The sequence below is a fragment of the Podarcis liolepis genome (assembly GCF_965112155.1).
Source record: "Podarcis liolepis genome assembly, chromosome: 7".
Taxonomy (NCBI): domain Eukaryota; kingdom Metazoa; phylum Chordata; class Lepidosauria; order Squamata; family Lacertidae; genus Podarcis; species Podarcis liolepis.
In genome coordinates this window covers 22,536,992-22,548,374 of record NC_139561.1, presented here as the reverse complement: position 1 = coordinate 22,548,374, position 11,383 = coordinate 22,536,992, and the positions used below count along the sequence as shown (strand labels likewise).

At 43.1% G+C, this 11,383-nt stretch overlaps 1 long non-coding RNA gene across 1 annotated transcript in view; it reads right to left on the bottom strand.

The window, feature by feature from the left end:
- Positions 1-4,899: 4,899 nt before the first annotated feature.
- The window catches only part of LOC310711476, a 50,589-nt gene continuing 44,105 nt past the window's right edge, over positions 4,900-11,383 (bottom strand). Inside the window, exons 2-3 of the long non-coding RNA XR_014528481.1 lie at positions 10,212-10,296; positions 4,900-5,613 (exon numbers count right to left, since the gene is read on the bottom strand). This is a non-coding gene — a long non-coding RNA (uncharacterized lncRNA). The remainder of the gene's footprint in view (positions 5,614-10,211; positions 10,297-11,383) is intronic.

Below are 11,383 nucleotides of genomic sequence, written 5' to 3'. Positions count from 1 at the left end.
CAATATGATTTACGTCCACATACCATTGACCATTCTAAACAACAGGGTTTTCCCAAGCGCCGCAATCAACAACGACGTCTTTAGTTGTAAATTTATCCAAACGCATTCTAACCCATGAAGAAGAGAGAATTCTGAATCTTGGACTGGGATTTGTTCCCACACCTAAATATAATGCGTTTCAGACAAGGGTGGATATCTTCAAACTTGTACGTCTTGTTAAATTAAGGTGCCATTTTGGCAATTTTCAGACTACACCATCGCTTTTCCGTGTTCATTCATCATTTAACCCGCACGTAGATAATGCCCGCTTGAATGCATTCTATCAGGTTCTACTAGAAGACATCAATAAAATAGAAAAGAGAAGACCACCTCCACACAAAAGGAATTTTACCGCAAAGGATAGAGAAATCATTGCTAGCCTTCAATCGGATGAGAATATCGTGATAAAACCAGCAGATAAGGGCGGAGCCATAGTTATTATGAACACTCAGGATTATACCGCAGAGGTAAATAGACAACTGCAAAATAGCAATTTTTATAAACCACTGCCCAAGGACCCTACCGACGATGTATCCAGAATAATCAGGACCACCTTATCAGAAGGCATATCTTTTGGATACCTCGACAAAAAAACAACTGAATTTTTATTCAACAAATATCCACGTACCCCAGTATTTTACATACTTCCAAAAATTCACAAATCACTCAATGCTCCACCAGGTAGACCGATTGTCTCAGGTAATGACTCTCTTTTGGAACCCCTTTGTCAGTATATGGAATATTATCTGCATCCATTCGCCATCGACACTCCGTCTTATATTTTGGATACGAAAACATTTATTGGACACGTCGAGAATACCACTATACCAAAGGAGGCCTCCCTTGTCACCCTGGATGTCGAGTCTCTGTATACAAATGTCCCGTTACCTGAAGTCAGGACGATTATAGAAACACTTTTGGATTCCAGACCCACGAGAGAACCTCCAACACATTTTTTGCTCGACATTCTGGATATCATTTTGGATTATAACTTTTTTCGTTACTTAAAACAGTTCTATCTGCAAATCAAAGGCGTAGCAATGGGCTCCTCCTGTGCCCCTTCTATTGCGAATATCTATATGATACACTTTGAAAAAACTTTCATCCTTCATGACAACAATCCTTTCAGATCTAAAATAATCAAGTATTATCGGTTTATAGATGATTTATTCTTTGTCATACAGGATCAAGACACAGCAACACAATTCCTCCAATGGATCAATGACCAAGATCCAAATATACGACTGTCTGGTACCATTCATGATACATCAGTTAATTTTCTGGATGTCACAGTCTTTAAAGATCACTCTCAACAACTTAAGATCCGCCCATACCATAAACCAACCGATCGAAATTCATTATTACACGCTTCATCCTTTCACGCTCCACATTTACTGAATAACTTACCGTATGGACAGTACTTAAGACTAAAAAGAAATGCATCGTCCCAACATGACTATAAAATAGCGGCCTACCAACTCACACAGTCCTTATTACAACGAGGATACACATCACGGACTCTTACTGCAGCTCAAGATAGAGCGGAAGTGAAAAACAGGAAAGACCTTCTGGCTATAAAAACCTCGGATAAACCCAGAGAAGATCGTATTTGCACATCACTGCAATTTACACCATATACATCTAGCATTAAGAAACTCATATATAAACATTGGCATTTGCTATCCAACATCCCAGGATGTCAAAAACCACCTATAATTGGTCTAAAAAGAACAAAATCACTGAGGAATTATTTGGTGAAATCGGACCAACTTACATACCCGGAAGCATCAACTAAAGGCCACTACAAATGTGGTAGTTGCAATGTATGCAAATACGCACTACAAGTAAAGGAGTTCACCAACATACAGACCGGCTTCAAGTTTCAGATTGAACACTTTAGCAACTGTAACACGAAGAATAGCGTGTATGCATGGATGTGTCCATGCCACAAGATATACATAGGCAAAAGCACCAGACCAATCAAACTACGCATAAATGAACATCGATCACGGATCCGCAACAGAGTGCTAGAAGCCCCAATGGTGGAACATTATATACAACAAAAACACACGGAGGATGATTTTGTTTTCTTCATTATCTGGAAACCAAAAGTAGATTTATATACCAGGAGAAATATTGATAGACTATTGTTACAACAGGAAGCACGATATATTCACCTGTTTGAAACGATGTCCCCCAAGGGCTTGAATGAACATCAAGACTACAATTCTTTTCTTTAAAAAACCATTATAGATGACCTTGGATTTCAAATCTCTTCTTTGTTTACACCTTTAAGAAGGGAGAGCCTATCCTCCTCTTCCTCCCCCACAGACACATATATAAGACAATGATCTCACTCCCTAATAGAAAACGCACAGAGAAACGCAAGAAAACTTGGATTCAATTATCTAAGGTGAGAAAACACTCATCTGATGTCCGTTTTTAAAAACAATTTGACTGGAAATAATAACTCTTGTAAATTCTTATTTCTAGACGCATGTTGAAAAAGAAACATAAAAGAACTATATGATACGATATAGACTTCCAACAGATTTATAGTCCTCAAAAAACCGAGGTATGGAACCAAATATCATGATATGTGCTAATTCACTTTAGAATGTATATACTTTATTATATTTATGATCTATGGAATTGAAGAACCTTGATTTATTTTGACATATTATTTGATATTACCAGCTGAAGAAGGCGTTTACTCCGAAACAGGGCCCTGTCCTGGTCACCACTACTGAGTCGTACATCTGATTCATACTCCGGATACTCCTTTTTGGCTCTTTATTCTTTATTCTGAGTTTATATAATATGGACTCTTTTTGACTACCATTGAGACTTATATAAAACTATTGTTGTGTACTGGTATTTTATGTACCTTTATACTATATTATTGTATACTAATATCTAAATTTATTATTATCTTAAAACTATTGTACTCACACGTTGTGTTCAAATTTACTATTAGCTTTAAACTGTCATTCTTTGCAGAATATACACGTTTTTTTCTTTTCAACTCTTGAGTAGTAATTAATCCTTACATTGAAACTTGTGGCCAGAGTTCTTGGTTTATCCTTTTCAGTGTTATCCTGTTCTTGGCAGAGGGCTTACGGAAGCCTAGGATGGTGAGGAAAGAGTTCAGGCGAGGAAACAGGACCACAGACAGCTCCATATGCAGGAATCATGCTGGAGGGAGGCATCCGAGAGCAGCAGGTAGAATATGTTGCTTCAGCAAAGTTCTGGAGGCCACTTAGGACCATGGACAGCTCCATGCAAAGCAGTGCAGGAGTTGGGCTGGAGGGAGGCAGCCAAGAGCAGCAGACTTAAGATATTGCTTCAGCAAAGGTTCGAAAACGACTGAGGCAGTAAACAGGCTGCAGGGAGGTCAGGGTTTCTAGCTCCACCTCCAGTGCTGAGGCTAAAAAAGGTAAAATGTAAAGGACCCCTGACAGTTAAGTCTAGTCACAGTCGACTCTGGGGTTGCAGCACTCATCTCACTTTACAGGCCAAGGGAGCCGGCGTTTGTCCACAGACAGTTTTTCTGGGTCACGTGGCCAACATGACTAAGCCGCTTCTGGTGCAATGGAATACTGAAACCAGAGCAGTGCATGGAAACGCCATTTACCTTCCCACTGGAACGGTACCTATTTATCTACTTGCACTTTGGGGCGTGCTTTCAAACTGCTAGGCTGGCAGGAGCTGGGACAGAGCAATGGGAGCTTACTCCGTCATGGGAATTCAAACCGCCTACCTTCTGATTGGCAAGCCCAAGAGGCTCAATGGTTTAGACCACAGCACCACCCGAAAGGCTATTGGTTCTTAACTGTGCCCTACTCAGTTCTGGAGGCCTTGGCTCCAGTGAGAGGTGGGGGAGAAATTTGATTTAAAGGCAAACCTACATATTAAAGGCAAACCTACGTATTAAAGGCAAACCTACGTATTAAAGGCAAACCTACCAGACTTGCGGTCTTCAGTTTGCGAACTGAACTCAGCCATCTTTTAAAATTCACACTTCTCTGAATTTTCAATGTAGTTCTACAGCCCAGTGAGGAATATAAAAACAATTCTAGGTTAATGTGTGCATACAAATGCATATGTTGCTGAAAACAACCTACAAAAGTGCATTATATTATATTTAATTTTTCATAAAATCCATACATCACTTTATTGTAAACAACAACAACCTTAAAGTGGTTTGCAAAAGATAAGACAGTAAAATCAAGTACATTTTAAAACATAGAGAAATTAAAATACTAAAGCAGGTTAAAATTGCCTCAACTTTCAAAGCATCTGGGTAGGATTTTCTAAGCAGGAATGATTTTAGCAGGCTCTGAAAAGAGTACAGAGAAGGCTCCTGCTTGATCTCAATGGGCAGGGAGTTCCAAAGAGTAGATGCTGCCACACTAAATGATTGAGTTCTTACAGATGTGGAACGGGTATTATGTGGCAGCTACAGGAGTCAGTTCTGCCAATCAAAGCAATTGAGTGGGCACTGCTCATTGGAAATCACTTTGCAAAAATGTGCACTTTAGGCAAAATTTCATCCCAAAATGTTTATATTATGGGGGAAATCTATCTTAAAAGTGCTGGTGAGTTTTCATGGGGACTTCAAAAATAATAATTTTGCAAACTGTTGTAGAGGTGTCGAGAGAGCAACTTCAGAATGGAAAACTGGAAAACTGAGCGAAACCTAAATTGACACATTCAGTTCCAATGAAGTGGGGAAGACCACACCTCTTCTGAAAGTTTGGGGCAGAGTCTTCAGAGCCTTTTGACAGAGCAACATCCTCAGGTAGTATGGATTGTGTCTGGGTGAGATACTGTGATGGTCCTATACAGTGGAACTTTGGGTTACAGATGCTTCAGGTTACAGACGCTTCCGGGTACAGACGCTTCAGGTTACAGACTCCGCTAACCCAGAAATAGTACCTTGGGTTAAGAACTTTGCTTCAGGATGAGAACAGAAATTGCGCAGCAGCAGTGGGAGGCCCCATTAGCTAAAGTGGTACCTCAGGTTAAGAACAGTTTCAGGTTAAGAACCGACGTCCAGAACAAATTAAGTTCTTAACCCGAGGTACCACTGCACAGAGCTTTTTTCTGGGGGGACGCAGGGGTACACATACCCTTAAACATTTTGTGAATCTTTGTATTTTTGTCCATTTATTGTATTTATTTTCCCTGATTTGAACTATAAAACGGTGATTTCCTTGAGTCAAAATGAGAGTACCCCTAAATATATTTTTTTAAGAAAAAAAGCACTGGCCCTATATATAAATTATCCTCCCCTTTGCTTCTTTTTCTCCTGCCTTGCTCAGTGAATCAGTCAGTTTGACTGAAGTCAGAGACTTCTGTGAGTCTGTAAATCTGAAGGACATTTAGAGAAAACAGGAGAGCCAAACTGGATGTGATCTCTTTGCCCATTGATGCTCACAGGCTTCCCATTGTGGGCATCCGACTGGCTGCTGTGAGAACAGGATGCTGGACTTAGCATCCTTTGTTCTGATCCAGCGGGGTTCTTCTTACATCGCTCTGTCGTTTCCTCGCTTTCATTTTTACCTCCGCAGCCTGTTGCAAAAGAGAAGCAAAAGGATTATGAAGCGGCGAAAGAGAATGAGCGCTGCTCCATTTGTAAGGAGGGGGCTCTAAGCTCGGCGGAAGAGCACATGCTTTGTGCCCAGAAAACCCCAGATTATTCCTGGCATCTATAGACAGAACTGGGAACGATGGGAAAGAGTGTGGCCAGTCAGCTTAGGTCAGGAATGGGGAGCCCCAGGCTAGCGGCCAAAATCCTCCAAGCCTCTCTACGTCTCAGAACATTATCCAGGACAGAACCTTCACTGGCCTTACAGTGGTACCTCAGGTTACAGACGCTTCAGGTTACAGACTCCGCTAACCCAGAAATAGTACCTCGGGTTAAGAACTTTGCTTCAGGATGAGAACAGAAATCGCGCTGCAGCGGGAGGCCTCATTAGCTAAAGCGGTGCTTCAGGTTAAGAACAGTTTCAGGTTAAGAACAGACATCCAGAACGAATTAAGTTCTTAACCCGAGGTACCACTGTACTTTCTACTATGATAGTATTTTTTGCCTGGTTGAAACACACCCTTAAATTCTGAGCATGCCTCTTGCCACCTTTTTTTTAATTTACAATTTTTTTATTGATTTTTGCAGTTTACATTTATATTCAAATCATAATCAAAATCATACACATAAAGGGTTGCCTGAATCCTTGGATTTTCCTCTGCCGCTCCATGGGTTCCTTTTACAATCCCTTTTCCCACTGCATCTTATCGTATTCTCCATTTTCTTAAAATTCCTTATCTTCCCATACTTCTTGTTACAATACAAGTGTTGTTTCGGTCCTGCCAAAGTTTTTAATTGTTTGCAATGCTCTCCGAGCTAAGTTATAAATTCCCCCCATTCCTTAGTAAAATTTCTATCTTCTTGATTTCTCATCTTCCCAGAAGATGGGGGGAAATTTTCGCCATTTCGGCATAGTCCATCATCTTTATCAGCCATTCTTCTCTGGTCGGGGCTTTATCTTCCTTCCACCTTTGGGCCAAAAGTATCTGTGCTGTCGTTGTCACGTACATAAATAGTCTTTTCTGTTCCTTTGGTATCTCTGCACCTAAAATTCCTAATAGAAAAGCTTCTGTTTCCCCACAAAAACCTTATTTTAAACATTTTTTTCAGCTCAGTATGTATCATTCCCCAGAATGCTTTTGTTAATTTGCACATCCACCACATATGGAAGAATGTGCCCTCTTTCTCTTTATATTTCCAACAAATATTTGAAGCAGTTCTATGCATTTTTGCTTATTTAGTAGGTGTTAGATACCAACGGTACATCATTTTCATATACAGTGGTACCTCAGGTTAAGTACTTAATTCGTTCTGGAGGTCCGTACTTAACCTGAAACTGTTCTTAACCTGAAGCACCACTTTAGCTAATGGGGCCTCCCACTGCCGCTGCGCCGCCGGAGCACGATTTCTGTTCTCATCCTGAAGCAAAGTTCTTAACCTGAAGCACTATTTCTAGGTTAGCAGAGTATGTAACCTGAAGCGTATGTAACCTGAAGCGTATGTAACCCGAGGTACCACCGTAGTTTTCTTTCAACGTACAGCTGTAGATTTTAAATCTTCCCTCCATAACCTTTCCCAAGATGAAAATTTTATATTATGCCCAATATCTTTTGCCTCTGGCTCCACCCACTTTTTGCCTCTGGCTCCACCCACTTTTTGCCTCTGGCTCCACCCACCCCTGACATGTGGCCCTCAGAAGGTTGCCCAGAAGAGAATTTGGCCCTTGGGCTAGAAAATGGTCCCCCAAATACTGAGCCAGATGGACCAATGGTTTGCCAAAAACAAAGGCGGCTACATCGTCAGGAGAGCAGGGGTCCAGCTCTATGATGCTTGCAGGGCTATTGCAAAACTAAGGAAAATCCAGAGAAATAAACAATGAGCAAGAGCCGTAAAGCAAAGAGAACTCAAGTCATGCAGTTGAAAGGTTCTCTGTTCTCCAGGTCAGCCAGAGAATTGCTTCGCTGAAGCTCTCACCTCCTCCCATCTATGTGATTTTTAATTTTTTTTTAGCCCTGTTGAGTGGGTAGAACTTGTAAAGGGCCCTGCTGTCAGAACAGATCCATGTCCTCCTCTTCTTCACTGCAGATGCAAGTTGTTGTCTGAATAGATTAGGCTGACTCCCAAGAAGGTGCAGGCAGCCAAGCGAGTGCCTGGCAAGGCTGTGTTTTCCTACCTCGGCTTCTAGAAGGAAAGTATACCGAGAAACAGCAAAGCGGATGCTTGGGAACCCTGCTGAAAAAGGCTTGAGAAGCGATGGGGAACTTAAAAGTCTTGCGGACATCCAATGGTTGGATGTTGGACAGTTGGCCATGTTGGGCAGTTGAAGACAAACAAAAGAAAGCACTTCTTGGACTACTGCAATGCGCTCTATGTGGGGCTACCTTTGAAGGTGACCCAGAAACTACAACTAATATGGCAGCTAAACTGGTGACTGGGGGCAGCCGCCAAGACCATATAACCCCGGTCCTGAAAGACCTACATTGGCTCCCAGTACGTTTCTGAGTACAATTCATAGTGTTGGTGCTGACCTTTAAAGCCCTAAACGGCCTCGGCCCAGTATACCTGAAGGAGCGTCTCCACCCCCATCGTTCTGCCCGAACACTGAGGTCCAGCTCTGAGGGTCTTCTGGCAGTTCCATCCCTGCGAGAAGCCAAGTTACAGGGAACCAGGCAGAGGGCCTTCTCAGTAGTGGTGCCCGCCCTGTGGAATGCCTTCCCACCAGATGTCAAAGAGATAAACAACTACCTGACATTTAGAAGACATCTGAAGGCAGCCCTGTTCAGGGAAGTTTTTAATGTGTGACATTTTAATGTATTTTTAATCTTTGTTGGAAGCCACCCAGAGCAGCTGGGGAAACCCAGCCAGATGGGTGGGGTACAAATAATAAATTACTGTTACTATTACTTCTCCACACAGCACATAGTTAAACTATGGAACTTGCTCCCGCAGGGGAAAGCGATCAGCCACCAACTTGAATGGCTTTAAAAGAGGGTTGGACAAATTCATGGAGGGCTACCAATGGCTACTAAACACGATAGCTTGGCTTTGCCTCCATGACTGGAGGCAGTAATGCTTCTGAATACCAGTTGCTGGAAAACTGAGGATGGGAGAAGGCTCTTGCACTCAAATCCTGCTTGAGCGTTTCCCACAGGCATCTGGTTGGCCACTGTGAGAACAGAATGCTGGGCTAGATGGGCCATTGGCATTGTGATGGCCTGGGATTCGGACTCGGAGGCTGAACCTGAGGAATCCCAGCCTGCACAAGAGTCCTTGACTCCAGAACCAGCTGAGCCAGGGCTGGGGCCTGAGCCTGAAGGGTCCTCACCTGTGCTGGATCCTCAGGTGCAGGCACCAGCTGAGTCTGCTCTGGCTCCTGAGGTGATGGAGGGCCCATTGCCTGCAGGTGGTCCACTCTCAGCCCCGTCAGGGAAAGCTGAGGTTGCCTCTGGGTCCGGTAACCCTCCAGCCTCTCCTGTCCTGCTGTTCTGCCGGAGCTCCTGACCTCACCCGACTCCCTGCCTTGGACCCAGCTTCAGCTTTGACGGACAGCCTCCATACCGCACCCTCGACCTCGGACTGGACTCGGACCTCGCCTCACGGTTAACCCTTGGGACCAGCACAGGCATGCTCCTGCGGGCTCTTATGATGTTCTTGTGACTTGTTTGCTACTTGCTTTGGGGGTCAGGTCTAGATCTAATAATGGGCTTCATCTGCAGGAGGGCAGGTGTCAACTGAACATTAGGATATGTTTCTTGACAGTAAGAACAGTTGGACTATGGAACCAGTTCCCTAGAGCAGATATGGGGAGCCTGTGGTCCTCTGGATGTTGCTGGACCATAGTTCCCATCCTGACTATTGGACGTGCTGGCTGGGGCTGATGGGAGTTCAATAACATGTCAAGAGCTACAGGTTACCCATATACACCCTAGAGGAATAGACTGGCTCTCCCTCACTAGGCTAGATGGTCTTCAAGGTCTCCTTCCAAATTCTGTGATTCTATGAAGATGGTATTTTCTCAGTCCCCCTATCTTACTTAATAATAAAACTGTAAGGCTGTTGTCACGCTGCATTTCGCATAGCCACCAATAGGTGAAGGTTTGAGTGATCTGTGAAGGGATGGGATGGGGGTTTAGGTAATCTGTAAGGGAAGGGAGCACAGTTTGGGCGATCTGTAAGGGGAGGGGTATGGGGTTTGGTGAGATGTAAGGGGGGGTTGACATGGGGGGGGGGTAGGCAAGGTTGGCAAGCAATGTGAGCAGAGGCACAGCCTCTAGTCTGCAGTGTAGGAATGATACGACAAGTTCAGTGTAAAATGTTGTTTTAAGGATTATTACCATAAAGGATGTAAGATATTTTGAATACTTGATTGTTTAAAAGAGTGTCAAGGATAGTTAACCTAAGAATAAACATTGTTAGATTAAGCATTGTTAGCTGTAAACATTACAGCAAGAACAGGGCATCATCAAGCAGGATTTGAGCTAAACAATTCTCTCAGGAGCATATCCTCCCCCCAGCCTTTTTTAAAAAAACAAGAAATGTGAATTAGTTTGCATTAAATTGTGAACTGAACTGAATTTCTTACCAACTTTCTGCTCTGAACCAACAGCGAGGACCATTTCCTTCTTGGCTATTTTCCAGCATCTATCTCTAAACATTCTAATTTGCTTCTGCAAAATTAACATGACAGCCTTCTATTAATAGCATTGGATAGAATAGAATCTTATTGAATTAGCCCTTAGGGCATATCAAAATAACATACATCTAAGCGAAGCATAAAAGTATTCCAGAAACAAACAAAAAAAGTTGTATTTTGTTTCTGATGGAACTCAAAATTACATGTGGAAGCAAAGCAACGAGAAGAGGTACAAATCAGAATGGATTTATCGTCCTTAAAACTTCCCCCGCAGTTGTCAAAAACGGGTTCCAAGGATTGTTGCCGGCGAATTTCTACTCAGAGTAGGGTCACTGAAATCAACGGGTCACGCCTATTAATTTCAGTGGGCCTGCTCTGAGTTGGGCTGCAACCCCAGAAACATTGGAATGTAGCAACCACAACACACACTGACATCCAAAATAACAAAGTTAGATTGGGGGCCCCAAATGGGGGGGGCATGCCCTCTCCCTCCTTCAGCCCAGCAGCTGCTACTAGAAATTTATAAAATTATGCATGGCATGGAGAACGGGGATAGAGAAAAGTTTTCCTCCCTCATAACATTAGAACTCGGGGACATCCAAAGGAATGTTGGAAGATTTAGGACAGATAACAGAACACAGTGCATAGTCAAACAGGAGGCAGTGATGGCCACCAACTAGGACGGCTTTAAAAGATTGTTGGACAAATTCCTGGAGGAGGAGGCTATCCATGGCTACTAGTCCTGATGGCTCTGCCCTGCCTCCCTAGTTGGAGACCTTGTGCCTTTTGAATAACAGTTGATTGGAATTGCAAGTGGGGAGTTAGGCATTTGGGTCCTGCTTGTGGGCTTCCCATAATGGGTATCTGGTTGGCCATTGTGAGAACAGGATGCGGCCTAGATGGGCCATTGGCCTGATCCAGCAGGGCTCTTCTCACAGAATCATAGAGTTGGAAGGAGAATCTGTTGTAGGAAACTTTTGCCCAGTGTGGGGCTTGGACCCACAACCCTAAGATGAATAATAATAATAATACAGTGGTACCTCAGGTTACATACGCTTCAGGTTACAGACTCTGCTAACCCAGAAATAGTACCTCGGGTTAAGAACTTTGCTTCAGGATGA